Source organism: Arvicanthis niloticus, chromosome 14 (genome assembly GCF_011762505.2).
Source record: "Arvicanthis niloticus isolate mArvNil1 chromosome 14, mArvNil1.pat.X, whole genome shotgun sequence".
Taxonomy (NCBI): Eukaryota; Metazoa; Chordata; class Mammalia; order Rodentia; family Muridae; genus Arvicanthis; species Arvicanthis niloticus.
Window position 1 is genome coordinate 34,206,264 of NC_047671.1, and position 22,583 is coordinate 34,228,846.

Sequence of the window (22,583 nt, forward strand, 5' to 3'; positions counted from 1 at the left end):
TGAGAGACTCTCAAGACTCAAAGGGAGGGACCCAGATGAAATGTCTGACAGTCAGGAGTGGGAACTTACAGAGCCCACCTCCAGCAGGAAGACAGGGCATCAAGTGAGGGAGGGGGTTGCCATCCCACAGTCAAAAACTCTGACCCATAATTGTTCAACTCTGTCCCTGTCTGAAAGAACTACAGGGACAGAAATGGAGAAGAGCCTGAGGAAAAGAAGGTGCAGCGACAGGCCCAAAGTGGGATCCAGCTCAAGGGGAAGTCCAAAGTCCTGACACTATTACTGAGGCTATGGAGCACTCATAAAATGGGACCTATCATGACTGTCCTCTGAAACACTCAGCAAGCAGCTGAAAGAGTCAGATGCATATATTTGCATCCAAACAATGAACAGAACCTGCTGACCCCTGTGGTGAATTAGTGAAAAGCTGGAAGAAGCTGAGGAGGAGGATGACCCTGTAAAAGGACCAGCAGTCTCAATTAATCTGGATCTCCAAGATCTCTCAAACACTGGACCACCAACCCAGGCAACATACACCAGCTGATATGAGGCCCCCAACACATATACAGCAGAGGACTGCTGGGTCTGGGTTTAGTCAGAGAAGATGCACCTAACCCTCAAGAGACTGGAGGCCCCAGGGAGTTTAGAGGTCTGGTGGGGTGGGTGATGGATGGTGGGGACATCCTCGTGGAAACAGGGGGGCAGGGAGGAGGTATGAGATGTAGAACAGTTGGGAAGGGAATAAAATTTGGAGTTACAATAAATAAACAATTTTTAAAAATATTTTTATTTTCAATACTTCTGGAGCTCCAAGAACATCCAATAGTCAAGCATCGTAAAATCACAACCATTAGAGACCCACCCACCACAAGGAGCATCACAAAGTCAGCAACGGATGTTTAGATCACTTTATCTTTCACTGTTATCACCCTAAATAACCTTGGTTTTTTATATAATATTGAAATTTAGCTGAAAATACCAACAACACATTGGCAATGTTTTTCTTTCTAGTAATTCAATAAACTTTTCAGAAAAACAAAACTGGAAAGTTTAGAGCTTTCGCCAAGTATGAGAGTCTAAGTATTTTCTTGTGTAGGTCTTTGCATTTTCTTGTCTTTTTATTTTTATCACACCCCTAACAATATCAATCAAATTCTTTTGTCCAGGTTGGTAGATTTAAAAAAAAAAATGTACCAAGTTGAAGCTTAACACCAAGGAAAACATAATCTTCAATTAGGATTACTTCAGAAATTGTGTAGATAAGTACCATAGAAAAATGAAATTCTCAAATATATGTTTACTTAAGAAATAACAAAATAGTCAGTGTTCTAATTGTTGTATCAACAGTGTTGATTGCTAAGAATATTTATTGAATTTTAACAAACATTCTATATAGGTGGCTTCTTAATTAAGATTAGGTAAGTCATTCATGTATAATTACATATCTATTCATTTATATCTGAGTGATTTTTTTTTGCTGTGTTACATTTAACAAGATAGAGTCAAATTAACTTCATAAAGTAATTCTCCTATTACTGAAAATAAATATATTTTCACTGAGATGTTATAATATCAGGATTTGGAGTACATTGTTATAATCATGGAGATTGATATTTGTTACACAGTAATGAGACTAATCGTTTTTGATGTACATGACACCACTCTGATTATACCAATTTGATGCTGTCTATAGTTAAGCTACTTTTAATACACTATGATAAAAACCTATGTCCCCATCTAATCCCAAAGGTGTAAGTACATACTGCCATCTTTCCTTACTGAGTAACTGTTGCGGCCTGCTCTGCTCTGCCTGGCTAGAGACAAAAGACTTAACAATGCCTGAATAGTTACTATAACAAAAATGTTGTGACCTGCTCCGCTCTGCCTGGCTTGGCCTCCCAAGTGCTGGGATTAAAGGCATGTGCCACCACTGCTCGGCTCAAACTGCCACTCAGGTCTTCGGGTCAGGGTCTAGAGAGAGAGAGTGGGGATAAGGGAAAGAGACGCACAGAATGGAGACAAGGCAAAGGTTCTGAGCAAGTCTCATTTATTGAAGGGAAATCTGGGATATTTATACACTTTTGCTATGCGCCCTGTAGGCACATGGATATGACGTAAGCTTTACAGGCATGGATAGCACGTGCACCGTGCACCTTGGAGGCATAGATACCATGTGCGCCTTGCAGGCATGTATGGCGTGGACAGCATGTGGATAGCTGCTTTCTAGCTGCTTTCTGCTAAAAGTCAGCTCCCAACAAGTAACTTGGCATAATTCTAATAACTGCTAATCTTTACCTAACAATACAGCACTTACAAAGGATTTAAAAGCTTGTGTATTAAAATGTTGTCATATATAATTTAACCAGCCTTACAGCATTATGCTAAATGAATACAGCATAATCCAAATAAATGTTCCTAACCCTAATCTGTCATATATAATATCCTGGTTAGTCTTTGTCAACTTAAAACAAACCTAGACATATCTAGGAAGAGAGACTTTCAATTAAGAAACTGCTTGCATAAGACTTGCTTGTTGGCAAGTCTGTGGGGGTATTGTTTCATTTATAATTGATGTGGGAAGACTCAGTCCACCATGGGTGGTGCCATCCCTGAACAAATAATCCTGGGCTTTATAAGAAAACAAGTTGAACAAGTTATAAGAGACAAGGTAGTTAGCAGCCCCTGTATCACTTCCTGCCCCCAGGTTTCTGTTTGAGTTCCTGCCTTGTCTTCCCTTAGTGATAGAGACTGGGAGTTGTGAGCTGAAATAAACCTTCTCCTCCCCAAGTTGGTTTTGGTCAGTGTTTCATCACAGAAACCAAATTTAGACACTTGGTAACCCCAAAGTATATTTTGCTGAAACCATAAAATTTGGTTCTTTTTCATTTATACATATTCTACATAGAATACTTACTGTGATATGTGTATTTTCAACCTATCTTAAATTATAAAGTCATTTAGAAATTCAAATTCAGCTTGGGCCCTGTGTGGTTTCTGGAAAAAATATCTTCCAACTAATTGACATTCAACCCAGATCTGCTGAATAAGATCTGCTGAATAGATTATTCACAGGATTTCAGAGATCAAGCTGCACAGGTGATTGTCACAGCAGAGCTAATCATGGGCTACTTTTTAGTCAGTACCTGTATGCATACATCTTTTATGGGTAGATCTTAATTACATATGAGGCAACCCTAAGATATTATTCCTAATGGAGTTGTGATCCATTTTCAACTCAATATGTGTGTGTGTGTATACTTCTGTGTGTATGTCTGTGTGTGTGATGTGGCATGTGTGTGTGGTGTGTCATGTGTGTGTGTGTGTCTGTGTGGTGTGGCATGTGTGTGTGGTGTGGTGTGGCATGTGTGTGTATGTCTGTGTTGTGTGTCATGTGTGTGTCTGTGTGGTGTGGCATGTGTGTGTGGTGTGGTGTGTCATGTGTGTGTGTGTCTGTGTGGTGTGGCATGTGTGTGTGGTGTGTCATGTGTGTGTGTGTGGTGTGTCATGTGTGTGTGTGTGGTGTGTCATGTGTGTCTGTGTGTCTGTGTGGTGTGTCATGTGTGTGTGTATGTCTGTGTGGTGTGTCATGTGTGTGTGGTGTGGTGTGTCATGTGTGTGTGTGTCTGTGTGGTGTGGCATGTGTGTGTGGTGTGGTGTGTCATGTGTGTGTGTGTCTGTGTGGTGTGGCATGTGTGTGTAGTGTGTCATGTGTGTGTGTATGTATGTGTGGTGTGGCATGTGTGTGTGTGTGGTGTGGCATGTGTGTGTGTGTGTGTGTGTGTGTGTGTGTGTGTGTGTGTGTGTGTGTGGTGTGGCATGTGTGTGTGGTGTGGTGTGGCATGTCTGTGTGTGTGATGTGGCATGTGCGTGTGGTGTGGCGTGTGTGTGTGTATGTGTGTACTTGTGTGTGTATGTCTGTGTGTGTGATGTGGTATGTGTATGTGTGGTATGGCATGTGTGTGTGTGTCTGTGTGGTGTGGCATGTGTGTGTAGTGTGGCATGTGTGTATGTGTGTATGTGTGTACTTGTGTGTATATTTCTGTGTGTGTGATGTGGCATGTGTCTGTGTGGTGTGGCATGTGTGTGTGTGTGTGTCTGTGTGGTGTGGCGTGTGTGTGTCTGTGTGGTGTGGCATGTGTGTGCGGTGTGGTGTGGCATGTGTGTGTGTGTGGTGTGGCATGTGTGTCTGTGTGTGTGTGTGTGTGGTGTGGCATATGTGTGCGTATGTCTGTGTGGTGTGGCCTGTGTGTGTCTGTGTGATGTGGCATGTGTGTGCAGTATGGTGTGGCATGTGTGTGTGTGTGGTGTGGCATGTGTGTGTGTGTATGTGTGTACTTGTGTGTGTATGTCTGTGTGTGTGATGTGGCATGTGTGTGTGTGGTGTGGCATGTGTGTGTGTCTGTGTGGTGTGGCGTGTGTGTCTGTGTGGTGTGGCATGTGTGTGTGGTGTGGTGTGGCATGTATGTGTATGTGGTGTGGCATGTGTGTGGTGTGGCATGTGTGTGTGTGGTGTGGCATGTGTGTGTATGTGAATGGTGTGTGTGTGTTATGCACATCTATAAAACTGAGCAGCTCTTTCAGCTTCTGCTAATGAGCTCTGCAAACACAGAAGAAGAATTCCAGAAGTTGAACCACATGGTGATTCCTTTGGAGTTCGTGTTTCATTTAGATCTCTTCCCTCTCATGTCTGAGGCATCACTTCATAGAAAGTGTTTTCTCCCAGTGGCTGTCAGATATTCTCTTGAGACCCAGCTGCGTAGTAACTGATTGAGAGAAAAGTGTTCAAAAATGGAGAAATATGTGAATGAGAGACATTCATTCCAGGGGAGGAAAGGAAGAGAGAGGAAGACAAAGTATATATGTGTGTGCACATATACATGTGATTTATATGTATATAAATACATTGCATATATGTGTGTTTATGCATACATATACATATGCACACACACACACACACACACACACACACACACACACACACATCACATCACATCACATCCAAGCAAAACAACCTGGATTTAATGGAGAATTTTCTTCTTTAAAGTCAAAAAACACTGAAGTGAGGTCCCAGAACTAGGTCAGCTGACATCAAGATTCAGTCTTTCTGGTTTTGCTTTGTTTTTCCTCTTTGTTGTATAAAATGACTAACACTTCCTCATCAACCATTCTGTGCAGTCATAGAGTCTGAGCATATGCAAGTTCCCGTGCTATCTGCCCGATGGGAAGGTGACTACCATAAAACCAAAGCAGCAGCAGTGAATGGAGGGATTCTAGCGTGCATCATGGTCTTTACAAAAAGAATAACACACTGAACGCCATCCTCAAAGAGAAGGTACTGGTAGCATTAGCCTGGGTGGACAGACGGGATTATTTGTTGAAGAGTGAGAACAGCTATTGAGATGGCTGATGCAGTGGACGCACAGACAGCCTCTCAGAAAACACGTAAACGTTATTATTAAATATCTACTCACCTTAACTTCACAAGTGCTTTAGTCCTAGCTGTCTTTTCCACTGAATCTGCAAGCCATTCAGCAAAATGAAAAAAAAAGAATGTAAGCAATCCAAGGTAAGGCACAGATTTTTCCATGTTTGCATTCTGCAGAATAACAGTAAGGCCCCCAGCCAGAGCAGGCTCTTTTAATGCACAAAATAAAGACATGAAAATCTTTCCAATAATAAAAGCTACAGTTCAGGTACACTTGCTCAGACCAAACAAACAATTGTGAACTGACACTCTGACAGAAATGTGTATAAATTATTCAGAATGAAATGTTCGAGTAATATTAACCTAAAGGTATAGTCATCAATTTTGTCCTGACGGATGGCATTGGGTAGTTAGTATTCAAGTGTTACTACATAAATAAAATTGATTTATTCTAACTGGGAAGACTGAGAAAAAAAATTTTTTATCAAGATGCCCAAATTCTGTTTCTTCTGACTTGATCAATCACCTCTCTACTGAACTGTGCATCGCTTTCTTGCAGAATTCTTAGCCCAGAAATTGGGCTAAGGTAAAATGAATAATGCATTTGCTGCAGTGTGAGCCTAATGACCCTTAAGTGCTTTTAAAAAAATGAGCAGCAATAGCTGCTTCCCTTACAAACAGACCTCTTTCTCTCTCTCTCTCTCTCTCTCTCTCTCTCTCTCTCTCTCTCTCTCTCTCTCTCTCTCTCTCTCCTTCTCTCTTTCTTTCAGAATTAAATTTGGAACCGGCTGACTGTTTAGGAGGAAGAGTAATGAGAGTCGAGGAATCAATACAGCTAATCAAGGTATCCATGGCACAGATGCAGAAGATGCACTTGGTTTCCGGTCTTGCTTTCCATCCCTGCCTCAGTGTCCTGTATCTCAGCCCCAACACCTCCCACTCTCATTTAGACATGCAGTTTCTCAATTGTGTTATTCATTTGTCCATTGCCTTTTTAAGGTATAGTTTTCATAATGCTATTGTGTCATCGTAAAGGCATAATCAATCAAACAGAGACAGGCAAGACAAGAAGCTGTGTGCTTTCTAGAAGCAGGAGGGATCCCTGACAGTGCTATGTGGTTAAAAGCTGCCTTGGCTGGCATTTGTGATGGGCTAACAATTTTTATCTCTTGCTGAGTGGGTCCCTAAAGAGACACAATAGTGGTTTAAGTTTCTGCATATCTTTTTAAAATCTGCATAAAGCAGCCAAGATAAGACAGATGCCTACAGGAAATATGCTTAGAAAGGGTCTCGCATGTGTATGGCTGAAGAAAACGTCAAGACCTCCCAATGAATACTGTGGGATAATTTTGAATTAGCCTCCTGAAGCAGCACTTGAGGTTGAAAGAAAGAATTTGGAGATTTAGAATGGAAGCAAGAATTAGATTTAGAATGGAAGTAAGCTCCCTTCCATGGGTGGAACTGTGTGTTAGTGGGGATTACAGTTGGTGGGTAGCTGTGAAAAGTGGAATCTTGCTTTAAGAAAGTAGTCATTTACAAACTAGCATGGGATCAGGTAACCTCATTGTTCTCTTTGCAGCTCCCATTAGGTCAAACCTGCACACCCCCCCCCCCACCATCACTTTCATCTTAAGGAGCATGGTCTAGTTCTGCCCTTTTAACTTGGAGCTTTTTATTCTAGGAAAGATTAGACTCTACACCACCACTGCTTCTCTTTGTTTCATTTCCATCCTATCTTTAGAAATCATCAACCTTACATCAAGTTAGTCATATGTTTCCAAGTAGTGATTCTTAAAGAAGTAAAAAATGATGAGGAGGAAGCAGAGGAGGAAGAGAAAAGGGAGGGGAGGAGAAGGAAGAGGAGGAAGAGGAGGAAGAGGAGGAAGAGGGGAAGGGGAGGAGGAGGAGGAGGAGGAGGAGGAGGAGGAGGAGGAGGAAGGAGAAGGAGAAGGAGAAGGAGAAGGAGAAGGAGAAGGAGAAGGAGAAGGAGAAGGAGAAGGAGAAGGAGAAGGAGAAGGAGAAGGAGAAGGAGAAGGAGAAGGAGAAGGAGAAAGAAGAAGAAGAAGAAGAAGAAGAAGAAGAAGAAGAAGAAGAGGAGGAGGAGGAGGAGGAGGAGGAGGAGGAGGAGGAGGAGGAGAGAAGAAGAAGAAGAAGAAGAAGAAGAAGAAGAAGAAGAAGAAGAAGAAGAAGAAGAAGAAGAAGAAGAAGAAGAAGAAGAAGAAGAAGAAGAAATGATTTTCTTTAAATAAAGCAGCTCCAGTGTGTTCAAATGAACAAAGTAAAAAGAAAAGGGAAAGAAAATCTTCATTATTTGTAAAGGACACATGGTATTTGAGCAATTGCATCCCTAGAGTCTAATGGCAAAGTCATTAAGAGATTATTATTTTTAGGCTCCTCTTCTTTCCCCATGAAACTGTAAAGAAAATGATTTAATATTTAAATGATATTGCTAGGCAGCCAAAAGATAAGGCTTTTATTTTCTGGTATGCCTGTTATGGAGACATTCACTTTCATGTACACTTTGGTGTCAGTTCTCATAGTGGGAATTTCCCAAGCTGGAAGGACTCGTTCATAAGCACACACACACACACACACACACACACACAAGTGCATACACACACATATACACATGCACACATAAGCACACGCACATATGTGTACTACACATGTGCACACACACACACACACACATCATTGAAATACATGCACATATACTTTCAGATGAGCCCAGGGCCAAAGCTTCTGTGGTCCCTTTGTCCTACTTTTCCTGTGCAAGACTGAGAGAAACATATTGCTAGCTATTAAACTGGAAGCCTGATATGATTTTTGAGTCACAGAAGCACAGCAATTGCTTCCCCATGCTCTACAGAGTTAAAGCATCTTTCCACACTTGTGCCCTTCTGCTGTTATGTCATTATGACCTAATAACTTTATCATAAGGATATGTCCTTATACAGATTACTAGAATTAAATTCACATACAATGATAACATGTTAGAGGCGTGTGGTGGATGGAAGAGGTCAGTCATAAATGACTATGAATAAGCAATGTAGTAACACTCCCTCTAAAATGCCAATTAAAGGTGATTTTGCTGAAGTGATTACTGATAGAAACTTCATTTATGTACATAAGTATATATGTTTAAGAATCATTCCAGTTTATTTAGTAGATTTCCAGAATACGGTATTTGGAAGAGCCTATTGTATTTTGATTTTTAAGTGGCACTCATTTGGGCAAAAATGGTATTTTCTTGTTTTAACTTGATTGCACAGTTTTCTCTTACCACCTTAGACTGGCAATAGGGAAAAAAAGCCAAAGACTTGACAACTGTCTCCAAAGTTCTAAGCATTCACAGGTTTGTTTTGTGATTTTTAGCTTCCCAAAAAGGAGGAACATCAGTACATATTCTAGGCATGTATAATGCATGGATTGTTTGTTCCAAGGCTTTAGTGGCCAATTAAAAGAGCACATGAATAAATATAAATAAATAAATACTAAAATCCCAAGAGAAATCTGAATGGCATTTCCATTTTGTCTCTCTTACTGTTTTACTGCTCAAGAAGTGTTTGGAGTGAGAGTCTCCTGCACAGTGGCCAGGATAGCTTCTTGTGTTTATGAGAGTGGGACTTTAGCCTCTGATGACGTGGCTTACAAGAAGGTGTGTTTCTCTTCCAGATCATGCACATTTGTCAGGCTTGTTGGAGAAAACAAAACAAACCAAAACCAACCAACCAACCAAAAAAAAAACAAACAAAAAAACCCCAAAAAACAAAGCACTAATCAGCCTGTCACCTGTTTTGGATGAGACCTGGCACTATCACATGTGTCCCCTACTTTTCTCCCACCCATACCTGCCACCTCTGGCAGACTGTCTACCAGGAAATATCCTCTTGGTAGACCTGTTCCCTGGTTTAGGTTCCATCTCCCCTCCTATTAGCCATATTTTAGCGGAATACTTCCCCAGAGGTAGCGATTGAACCATCGGGTGTTTATAAAATTTAGGAGAAACCCCATCCTAGCAGTGAAACATTTACATATTGTTTCCAGGGATTTCTGCCTAAGCCTGGTCTTCCTCACTGGGCTTGAATGCTTGTTAGATTCAATTTTATACTTGTTTTGTAATCTTATCCCCAATTCGAAGGTCACTCACCATTTTGACTTGTGTTTTCCAGTTTCCAGACATGCGTGGACTGGAAAGTGACATACCAAATGGAGTGGTCTGGGATTCTTGGATGCACATAGCATCATGTCAGAAAGTGTTGCTGACCACACTTACGGCTCAGCCTGCAGCCTGGTGGTTTTTGACCTCCTCTTGGCTCTCAGTTACAATAACTGCAGCCTCCCACTGCTCTTTGCCGCATCCCGATCTTGCTGTTAATGGGCTCCAGCTGTAGCTGGCTTACTATAGCAGTTTAGCTTCATGCTCTCATCTCTCATTTCTGAAGTAATTGCAAAGACAATGGGACTTGAGACCCTGCTTAAGTGAGTAATAATGATGTTAGTCCCTTGGCTAAGTATCAGGTCAGCCTCCAGCTTCATCTGTTTTTATAAATTGTATAAGAAAGCAGAAAAATCCCAGGCAGTACTTCTGCAGCCTCGTTCTTACTTTGTATCTCCTAAAGAAAAATAGTGTCTATCCCTTTAATGTTGCTGATGAATTAGTTTCTATTAATGTTGTTTGCGTGGTGCTTCCCAATGTGAATTCTTTAAAAAAAAAAAAAAAAAAACATAAATCACTTTATTCTAATTAACTCAAAAATAAAAATATCACACAAAGGAACCTACTTAAAGTTGGCTCAGTTCCAAACTCTATACACCTTAGTGAACACCTATATAATTAGAATGGCCATTCCAATTAGGGGACTTCACTTTCACTCCGGGCTACAATATGTATGTTTGAAAATGTCTATGTATTCATGCGTGTATATAGGTATGCATGTATGTGTACACTGTATTATTTTTCTTGCTACTTAACTACTTTCCCAGAAAGTTGAGTTCACTTATCCACAATGACAAAAAAACAATTTTGGTGGAAAATAAAATTAGCTTTGCAACCTCTGCCCATGACTCTTCTATACAGACATAAACAGAGACTATCCAGGGATTTGGTGTGGATACCTACTCTCGTTGATACATAGATGGTCTCCAAAATGTCTTCTCACATTTTATGACTGCATACCCTTGGAAATTGTGTTTTTGTTTGTTTGGTTTTTTTGTTTTGTTTTGTTTTTGTTTTTGTTTTTGTTTTTTACCAAACTCACTTTGTATTTGTAACTTCAAGAAAGCTAAATGTTCTAGGAGCTGTTTCTGTTTGTTGGCCAACCTCTCCCTAAGGCTGTTCTATGAAGTCGAGTCTACTATGAATACTGTGGTAAGCAAATGGCTCAAGAACCCTACTCCAAAGTGACCCAGCGTTGAATGGGAGATACACATGGAGCATCAGAATTACAATTAAATCCAGAGACTGAGATGGCTTAAGCGAAAACAATAAAGGACTTTATCCTACAGAACATGACCTCAGGGGGTGGGAAGACAGGAATGTTTGTCAGAAAAGGTCATACAGAGGAAGTAAGATGTTTCTTCACACTACCAGTAGGAACTGGCAAGAGAAGATCAGAAGAAAACGTCAACATAGAAAGTGCTTCCGGCTAAGAAAAGTGGAGTTTGAGGGGGGAAAGAGTTAAGGATTTTGATCATAGGATCATAGGAGAGTCACAGGAAAGGATGTGGAAGAAGGTGAGAAGACCCAGCTTATGTGGATCTGTGATGCTGTTAAGGGATCAGGACTCTCTATGATAGAAACAGGAAGTCCCTGGAGGGTTCTCAGCAGATTCGAGCCATAGGGCAGTTAGTGGATGAATACAGTGCTGATTCTTGTGAAGCCATTCGAGCAAGCTGGCTGGTGAGGGTAGCTGGGTAAGCGGTGATGGGGGTTGGGTAATAAATGGTGGTGGCCCAGACAGGAAAAATGAATGAATCTGAGCATGTTTTGGAATCAAATGCCAGGCCACTCAGGATAGAGTTGCCATTTATGGAGACGGGGTACAACAGAGCAGCAACGTGTTGGGGGACGTTTAAGTAGAAATGCCAAATAAGCAAAGATTTATGCAAAACATTTTCACTGTGTAGAGCCCAGACCACAGGTAGAATTCTGGGAGCAGCTGTTCCACGTGGCCCTTAGACCCAGGTGAGTTATCCGTGCCCCTTCCCGGGTCCCTCCATCACCCCAAATTCCCAGTGCTTGCCAGTGACTGATACTTCCTTCAGGCTCCTCTCCCTCCCTTTCAGACCAGAGCCTTGCCAGAAGCTTGGCTGTGACCCTCCAGTTGCCCCATCAGCCCTGAGATCTAGGACCACACCACACTGCCAGGGGAAACTTATTCTAGGCTATGTTACCAAGTCTCTAGAGAAACTGTAGCTGACAAGCAGACCATCTGGGACAGAGGCTGGAACCCTAAATGTCAGACAAAGAGGAAATTGGCATTCCAAGCCTGCCATACATTAGTCTCCCCTTGAACAGCGTGAACACCTCTGCTGAAAGGGGGAAAAATAAAACAGTGAGTTGAAGGGGAGAAAAAAGGAAAGAAAGAAAAACTCAACTTACAAATTAACTCCAGATGTTCAGATCTCAGCCCAGAAATAGAAACAACATGAAAGGCCAAAATAACGTGTTTCCTCCCCAAATGTCTAAATCCTGTAGAAACAGTCCCTAATGAAAACGTCATGGGAGAACTTCCAGATAAAGAGGCTTAAAGAAAGATCATAGCTGTGTTCAAACAACTCAGAAATGACAAGGACAAAGATGAGTGAAACAGAAAGTCAGCGCAAGGCTTGAACGTAGAGTTCAGATTGCTAAAGAAAACCCCAAACTGAAAAGATGCTGGGAATGAAAAGCTCAATAAGTCGAATAAAAAAACCTCAGCGGAAGCTTCAGAAGCCGAACGGATCATCATAAAAGAGACCATCAGGAATGGAAGGCAAAGTAAGAGAATTGAAATAGTCAGTAAAGGTAAATTTACCTTTAAATTGTACACTTGTGCGAGCACGGGAGCATCCTGGGACACTGTGACAAGACCTGGCATTCGAATCATGGATGTAGAAGAAGGAAAAGAATACTACAGTCAAGGCATAGAGAATTATCTTCAGTAAAAATCATACAAGAAAATTTCCCACATCTAGAGAAAGAGATTTATTCCCATTCAGTTACAAGAGGCTACAGAACAGATAGACAGCCAGAAAAGAAGAAAAATTCTCTATGGCATATTATAGTTGAAGCATTCGGGCTGACTAGATGGTTCAGTCCTAAACTGCACTGGCTGTTCCTTCTGAAGTCCTGGGTTCAATTCTCTACACCTACAGGGTGGCTCACAATCTTCTGTAACTCTAGTCCCAAAGGACCCAATGGCCTTCTCTGGCCTTTGTGGGTACTTCACACTCATGGTGCGCAGACATACATTCAGGAAACACTCGTACATGAAATAAAAATAAATAAGTCTTTAAAAAAAAACATTAAGACCACAGAATAAAAAAAAATGTATTGAAAGCTGCAAGAGAAAAAGATCAAGTCATTTATAAAGGTAGGACCCATAGAATAACATCAGATTATTTGACAGAAATCTTTTAATGCCGGAAGGGCCTAGGAAAATGTACTTGAAGTTTTGAAAGACCATGACTGTCAATCCAGATGATTATATCTGACAAAAGTATTTACTAAAATTAAAGGAAAACTAAAACCTTTCTGTGATAAATATAGATTGCAGACATTTATGACTATTAAGGTCTCTCTTCACATACTCTTGTTTAGCTTCTTCTCTGTGCATTCAGGTTCCCCTGGAGAGTACACTTTGATACTCCAGCTTATGCTAGCAGAATGGAAGAAAACTTATACGTATGTGATAATACTTTCTTATGTAGAGTGTGTATGTGATTGTGTGCATGTGGTGTGTGTGTGTGTGTGTGTGATTATGTGGTATATGTGCATGTATCTATCTGCCCATCCAAGCATGTAGCGAGGCCAGAGGCAGACATTCAGTCTCCTGCTCTATGACTCCTCACCTTATTCCCATGAGACAAGTTCTCTCAACAAAACTGGAGTTAGGTTGGCAGCCAGCAAGCCCCAGAGATCCTCTCATCTCTGTCTCTACGGCATTGGAGTTGTAGAAGGATATCTAGCTTTTTATGTGAGTGCCATGATTTGAACTCAGGGTCTTTTTGCTTGCATAGCAAGTACTCTTAATTGCTGAGCCATCTCTCCAACCATCCCTGTTTAAGTTTTTTTAAATTAACTTTTAATATACTCTTAAATTTTATTTAATGTGTGTGTGTGCATGGGGGGGGGGGAGTATACACATGCCACAGCATGCAGGTGAAGGTCAGAAGACAAGATGCAGGAGCAGCATCTCTCCTTTCGTCATGAGAGTGTAAAGAATAAAACTCAGGTCTTCAGGCTTGGCAGCCAAGGCCTTTACCTGTTAAGGACCTCACCGGCCCAGGTTGCAATGATAGGATGTTCCTGCATCACCTCTCAATAAATAGAAGAGAATCAACAATGAACCCTATAAACACATCTTAGGATTTTTCTTCACTGGAGTGTTGAAATACACTATCTCTGGGCATATTTTTTAGCAGTGTTCAGCCTACTCTGTGATCTTAGGGAACAAAGCTCATTTTATTTGTTTTATGGAGACTGACACAGTCTCATGTGTGTGAAAAAGTACAATAAATATTTTTAATATAGACAATGACAAATGAATCCTAAATAAATGGCTTACGTCTCCAAAGAGTCCTTCAAAATATTTCTTTTACCCAATACAAAGTCCAATTTATTTTCAATACGCTTTTACTTTGAGCTGTTGATAGATCCTATTTAAAAATTGTAAAGTAAAAACAGTGTTTTTCATTCCTGCATTGAGCAGAGCCAGATCTTTTAAGGTTACTTATTAAAGTAGACATTTATCTATTTTATTAAATAATGACTTATTCCAAACTAGGATCAAAGAAGGGAATTAAGGAGACACCTGTGCATTCTGTGCAGCTGCATAAACTGCTAGCTTCGTTTCCAGTTTCAAATCCATTGCCCATCATTCTCTTTCCCCTCTTCTGCAGCCTCACCGTGTCTTTGATGCAAATATCTGTTCTTCTTTCTAATGAACATCATATTGTCTGTAATTCTCTAACTAAACATTTTAAAACCCCATTTCCACAGCCCACAGAACAAATAGCATTTTTAAAGCTATCTCTTTGCCACCTCCTGGCTTTCAAGGCCAGCCCAACTATGGCATCCATGCAAAATGACCAATCAGAATGGAGCTCCGTGTCCGTTCCAACTGCATCTGCTGATACAGTAACAATTAGCAATGCACATTTAAACGAATGAAATCACTATAGACAGGAGTATGCATGACTGATGCAGTATTTGACTGCATCGCCCAAGTGATGGTTCCAGAGGAAGGAAAACTTAGTGAAGCCAAACCATCCGTGAGATCAACTACTTGAATTTTAGGCAAAAAGTGTAGCCAGGCTTCTAAAGAATTCCTATGTCTTGCAGACCCTTACGGAACAGGCAGTTGAGGGGGGGGGAAGGGAAGCATCATGTGTGTTACACATTTCACATGCAGATCACATAAGAACATGGGATGTTCCAGTAGGGCAGTAAGGGACTGCAAGTCAGGGTACAGATTCTAAAAGGAAGATTTGGAGGTCTGTTGTTTGGAGAAAGTGGGGCATCTGGGTGAAGGACCTGATGTTGATGATCTAAATCTCACTGTCTTCAGATCATTGGGAAGCAACATCCTGCGTCAGCTCTACCACATGCATGACAAAGCAAATGGCATCGATTACCTCCTAAGGCTGTGGTATGGTTAGAATAGACACGACAGTAAATGTCCCTGGTAAGCATTCATAAATGTTATTTAGTATTTATTGTCATTCATTATTGTGTCAACTGGGAAATATAAGAATCAAAACGTTTTTAAATGACCTTAAAGGTAAATAAGCTAAAAGAAAAGAACATAAATTGCATACAAGAAGAAAAAGAAGAATGAAGAATAGGAGGATGAGGAAGAAGAGGAAGAGGGAGGGTGCCGATATATTTGATTTTGTTTCTTTTAGCTTGCCCACTTGACTGCTTCCTGCACTGCCACCAGATTCAGCCATGTGTTCCTGTTAGCATTTGCCTGCCCACTGTTTCTGTTAGGGAGCTGAGGCACGCCTCTGAAAGAATAGGGTAGAGCACTGACCCCCCGGTTTCTTCTACTGCTCCATTGGGATTTTTCCAGTCGTCTTAAGAGAAATACAAATGAAATATGTAATAAACATGAAGCTTTTGTACACTTCCTGCTCAGAGCTATGAGAAGAAGCTGTCTGACTAGTAGAACCAATGTTCCTATTTGATACAAACATTATGTTTTGAGCACAGAAAAATAAATGCTTACTACGATAATAAGCAGTAAGAAAACCCTTGAGTGAAAGAGTATGCAAACCAACCATCGAGGTTTGCTAAGTCAGCAAAAAGGAAAAAGCAGAGAAAATATTGGTAGCGATTTGCTTTGTATTGCATGTTTACCAGTTTAAGTTTATTTCAACTTGTGGTATATTATTTGTATTACCTACATTTCTATATCTTTATAATATGTGTCTAGTAGACAAAATACCACACAGGAAAGTGAGAAAAGAAGGAATAAAGGCCTTGGTGATTTCAAAAACTGCAAGCAGATTGCCATAGCATTGCTGGGAAAGAAAGAATGTGGGCAAAGTCCAGAGTCTGCTGAGCTCTGGGGCTTCCACTGCATGCTGTGAGCAGTGCAGTGTCGACAAGAGACTGGAGCAAAAAAGATGAGTTGAGTCTTCTTGAGAACTCTCATCCCACAGGATAAAGCCCACTGGCAACGAGAAAGTTATAGAAAGCAAGAAGGATGGAAGGAGCCCAAGACAGGGCTGATGAACTTCTTCTCTCTGACACAAGTGCTGGAGACAGAGAAATGGTGTGTTAGGCTCTACATCACTGTGATGTAAATCACCAAACATACCTGACATTACAATCAATGGAGGCAAGATGCCCTTTGGCTCACAGTATCAGAAGCTTTAATCCATCACGATAGGCAGGGCATTAAGGGACAGCATAGTTCATAACTTCACTGCCTGGAAATGGAGAGAGGATGCCCATGTTGTGGCTTTCCCCCTTTTCTTTAAGCCATTTTCATTGTGTTGACACCACCTTTGGGTGGTGCTGCTTTCAGTAAGGATGAGTCCTTACCCCTTAGTCCTGGGAACGCCCACATAGACATACAAGAAAAGGACCTTATTCTTCTTTTACATGATTTTCAACCAAACAACCTGACCATCAAGATCAACCATCACATGTGGGGTGGGACTCTGTGAGTCCCCATTTCTATTTAGCATGTCTATTGATATTAACATTGTTAAGGTCTTATTTAGGCAGCCATATAGTGAAGCATGCCTGTCATTTCTCAGAGATACAATCTCACAGCAGCTTTTTGGTCCTCTGGGTCTACATTCTTACTGCCTCTTCTTCCAGGATGTTCTCTGGGCCTTACATGCAAGAGTTCTGTTATAGTTGTATCCACTGGGGGAGGGAAGCTGGACACTCAGTGATCAGTTCTCTACATTTTCACAAGGATAGTTTTCTGTAATGTTCTCAGTTGCAAATAGAAGAAGCTTCTTTGGTGGGAGTTGGGAGCTCTACTTATCTGTGGGTTTAAGAACAAGTACTTAGAATTCAACTGGGAAATGTGCTGATTTAGTAAATGGTATAGTGAGTTCTCGTCTAAGATCCATGACCTCACCAACCCCAGCAGTTGCCTAGGTTTCCAGTATCAGGATGACTTCTCCCCTGATGAATGGCCCTTAAGTCCAATTAGACAGCTGTTGGTTACTGCTAAGATGTGAATGCTACTATCTGCACACTTAGGGATGCTGAACGTTCTCCAACCATAGGCTTCACACAGGAGTAGGACTATTGCCTACTTCCCTCCATTGATAGCTTGCAAAGTTCTTACATCTGAAGTAAGTGATACCTACGGTAATAGGGACTCGCCTTCAGCCTCTGGGACTCAACCAAGGGCAACAGCAATATCCTATATTATTTTTAGAAGTTTCTTAGATAACCCAGACGAACAAATGAAAAGGGGATTTCTCATGCCTGTTACTGGGACATCTATTTGATAGTCGATGGCTACTGGTGGGAACATATTTTGTTAAGTTTTTAAGAATGTTATGTAAGTCATCTTGACCACTTCCACCCCCAACTCCTTACAGATGCACCCCACCCCCCACTTCATTTCTTTTCTGTTCTTTATTTTTAGAAGACACTATCTCATAGCAGGTGGCCTGGTTCTCTGGCTCTTACAACCATTCCACCTCCTCTTCATGGGTGTTCCCTGAGCCCTAAGGGTAGGAATTTGTGTTGTAAATCATCGTTATCCTGTGGCCAATCGATCTCTACATACAATCTGAACTTTTGCCATATACTATTTTGAGATAGTCTTCATTAAAACCAGAAGAGGCTACACTAACAACTGGGACCCTGCATTATGAGCAGGCTTAACATGCTCATAAATATAACATATGAAAAAAAAAAAAAAAGAAGAAGAAAAGAGCTGGGTAGATCAAAAGTGAATGGCATTGCCATACAACGAGGAAGCACTTTTAACCAGACACGGAGAAATGGCAAAGATGTGATTGAGACAGTTGAAGTCTGGCTAGGACCATAAGGAGAAGGTTAAAGAAGCTGGCTGTAACTAAATGAATGTGACAATTAGTACAGAACAAAGGAACGATGGTAAAAGAAGCTTGTCTAAGTGAGCAAATGTGAAAATATCTAGGCAGCTGGGAGGACTTACCGAGGAGATAGGGGAGGGATGCAAATTGTGTACACTCACATTACAGTTTCTCCTAAGAGGAAAGATGTGACAGGACTTTCCTGCCCACTGGATTTGCAGTGGAGCTGTCACTGGCTAGTGAAGAGGTAGATGGAGCTAGGAGTTGAGCGGAGGAAGGAATGAGGAGGGAGGGAAGGAGAGAGAGGAGAGATGGAGTCTTTAGCAGTCTCAGACAGTTATTTATATCAAGGTTATGTAATTGGGTTAACAATTTTAATTGTGTGGGCATCTTGTATATTGAGTATTTGTTAATATATAAATTCAATGGATAATCTTTAAGCATTAAGAGTCTTGTTTCTACCGTGTACTGGAATTGATATATCTACCGCATGGGGGTGGCAGATATTCCCTGGATTTGGGGGGCTGGACTCCACAAAGCTGACCGGCTGAGGCAGCAGCCATGCCAAAGTCTCATGGGTCTGGGACTGGCACCACTAGTCGGCCGTTCTACCATTAGTGCGGGAACTTAGAACAGGAACATAACGGCCAGACCAGGAGCTAGCCTGGTGAGATGCTTTTTCTAATACCTCCAGCAACAGAAAGATCCTGAAGAATCCAGTTTACTATTAGCCTTTCCCAGTGGCTAACACCTCATCCCCACCCCCGAGGACAACTCTCAGGGTGACTGTTGCACGGAGTAAAGTGTCTTAAGTGGATCCAGTGGAAGGCAAAGTTCCTCTTGCCCACTCAACTAAGGGGAACTTCAGAAATAGATGGAAATACATGACAGTATTTAAATAGAAATAGACATTTAAGTTCTTAATGCTCACATGAATGGGGACATTATCAGAGATGGATGAGAGAACAGATGCTAACTATAAGGAGCTGACTATTTTTCAGAATAATACATGGGTTTCGGGAATTAAAGTTTAAAGACTACAGAACTTGGTAACGAAAGTTTAACACATGGTGAGACTGTGCTCCCACTCAGATCGCACCTGGGGAAATTAAAAAATAAGAAAGGGGAAAAAAAGTACTTAAAAAAAGGACATGTTATTGAAAAGGTGCACATCATAGTTCTTTAGCCTCTGTCTGGCAAAGACAGCAAAAGAGTGTCATGTGAGAGTTTGGAAGTCACACCCACAGCAAGCACAGGAGACATTTTGAAAACTGAATGAGTAGAAGAAAAATGCCCAAGAAGTGCTTCTCGGTTTCCCTAGCATCACTCTAAGTGTCAGCATCATGGATACAATCCAAGGCTGAAGAGTAGCAGAGCAAGAGCACTCTGTTGGGGTACTCTGTTTTCAATCTCCAAGACTGAGCAATTTTATCTAAAGAAATAAACCAACCTAGAATCACTTCCACGATATTAAAGAAAGCATTTCTGAGAGTGTGTTATTTTAGTCTCTCCTCCTCCTCCTCTTGTTCATTCTCCTCTTCTAGATAGGGTATTCTTTTCAACTGAGTTTGTGACTTCAAACTTGTTTTCTTCCTCTTGAGTCCAGGGATTACAGATGTTCACCACCAAGCCCAACTCAGGGCACTATATCTTAAGAAGAATGGATGGATGCCTGTCCATGTTCAAGGGTACAAGAAGTGCTTGATGAGCTCAAAGAAGGACATCTCTAAAGGGAGAGCAGGCCTTCTGTGGCAGAAACATATGTCATAATTAACCACAGGAATCACCTGATTTTTAGATAGAAGTTGATCCAACCGCTCCCACACCAGTGGCATCAGTCAAGAATTAAATGCCGTATTTCCATGCACACTAGAAATTGATTTCTAAATTGCTGTCTGTATGAGACATGATTAGCATTTCTGTGCTAACTGAGAGGCACAAATTTAGGTGCAAATTCAACTGGAAAATGCTGTGCCATCATGGTTAAGTATTCATTCATGTCAGATTAGTGATTACCCTGCCACCCATCCCACCTAATACTGAAGATTATAAATACAAGCTGAGTGAACTGTTACTGACTTCAAGGTAAGCTCTTCACCTGAAACACACAGGTCAGTGGCGGGCATTCCATTTCCATGTGCACAGCAAATGTTACAGATACTAGACATCGTGCTTGTAATGAGGCAGATTCTCTTAGTGACTCAACTACTCCCTTAGTACCAGTAGACAATGCAGGAAACACTCAGCCCTCCAGTTTACCATGATAGCATTTAGCAAGGTTTTCATTTCAGTAAATTGTCTTTTCACCAAACTGAATTGTGCCTGGGAGAATGGAAATTGTGAGCAGAATTTCTACAAGGAATCTAGTTGATAATTAGACAGTAGCCAAGAAATTAAAAGAATATGGCTGCTCTGTTGAAGAGTCACAAAGACTGTCCAATCGTCATGCTTTTCCCAGCAGTGGGAATAGGAGAGACTGGTCTATTTGTTTATTCATTTATTCCTTTTCTCTGAATGTAGTGCTTGGGCATACGGTGCTGTGGCGAAACTACTCTTCCATCCCAGTACTAGTAAGAGACAAAGCAAGTTATTTACCCTAGAAGTGACTCAGTTTCCACAGTCAGAAGTCAGATATAAAGTTGTATACCTGAATGAATACAGGAATGGCTAAATTAGTCAGTATTTTACAACATAATATTCACAAGCATTCGCTGCTACTGTTCATTAACAAAGACAGATGGTGTACTACTTAGGTTGTTTCATAGGTGAAAATTCAGTCTACCTGAGTCACAGTATGTCGCCTCTCATTGAAGAGTCCTAACTCTGTCCCCTTTAACTGCTTGATATTTTAAGTAGATTTTTAAGATGTACATGAATGAGTGAGCCTGTTTTCGTTATTGTTATACTACATACTAACTTCTGAAAGTGAGAGGAGCAAAGATGCAAATTCATAATCAAATAAAAACTTGTCCTGACATCTAATGCTCTTAATAAGTTAAATTTCTAGGTAAGAATAATTGAGGGGAAATTTGTTCTCCTTTGTGGTTTAAAAATGATGCCCACTATAAATAAGATGAATGGTCACAGCAACCATGAACATGATTCTGTCAAGTGCCTGTTCTCTCTCTCTCTCTCTCTCTTTTTTTTTTTGTCATCTATAACCATTGGTCTAACACCCCCCATTGGAGGGGGGATGTGTAGATCATTATAAATTAGGAATCTCTCTGATGCAAGAGACTGAAAAACCAGTCAAGGAAAGAATGTTCTTTCATATACATGTAAATTTCAAGGGCTGGGTGCTCTGAATGCCACTAGAATAACTTCACTGGAACTCTGTTCTCCACCTGGCCTTCTTTCTAGACACTGTAAAGAAGTGATGCCTGCTAGCAAATCTAGAACTGTGCCTCCCAGGTTCATATTTGTCAGGAAAAAAAATATGCCTGTTGATGGCAATGACTCTGTCATCTTTCTTCAGCAGTTTGAATCACAGGTAAGTATTGAACCAATCTCAATGCATAGGAAGAATAATTCTTTGGCTGTAAAGTCATGGATCAGAGTGGTCCTTAGAGCCAAAGTGAAATGATTCACCGAAACAGCAAGTCTAGGAGAAAGGTGGGGAAAAGCTCTAGATTAGTGTGTTGCCATCAGCAGATTGTAGAATAGATTCACTATCCTATCCTTTTTGCTCAGCACCTAATGAGTCAGTTCCCGGATTACCTTTTCTTTTTGTCTCTAACTGTGGCTCCCAACACTGTCAGCTTTCAGATTTTCGTCTTACCATTCCTTCTCTTGTGCTCTGGGCCTCACTCTATTTCCAAAATGCTCTCAACATCATCTAGCATTTGAAATCCTTGTCTGCCTTTCTCGTCCATCTTACTGCTATCTTGTATAGCATAAATACCTAGTCTCAATGCCATCTGCAGTATTTTGAATGAGAATGCCTCTGATAGGATCCAGTATTTAAATAAAATCAGTATTTAAATTAAATCCAGTTGGTGGCACTTTGGGAGATGTTATGGAACATTTAAAATATAAACCCTTACTGGAGAAAGTAAGCCACTGAGGGCAGGCTTTGGGAGTTTATAGCCTCATCCCCTGACGGTTGGCTTTCTCTGCATCCTGTTTTTAGATGAGGATGGGATTGCTCAGCTTCCCGAACTTCCTGCCACTTGCTGAAATGCTTCCTCCATCATTATGGACTCACACCCTGAAATCACAAGCCAAAATAAACTCCTGGTTAAGACCTTAGGTCACAGTGTTTTAGCACAACAACAGAAAAGTGATTAATACAGCACCACACAACAACCCATTGAAGTCAGAGCTGTCCTCATTCAAATGCAAAGTGAATATGAAACTCAATCAAGACACATCAGCAGGCATTCTGGATGCTGAGTTGTTCTTCTTCACTGTATGGCCTCAC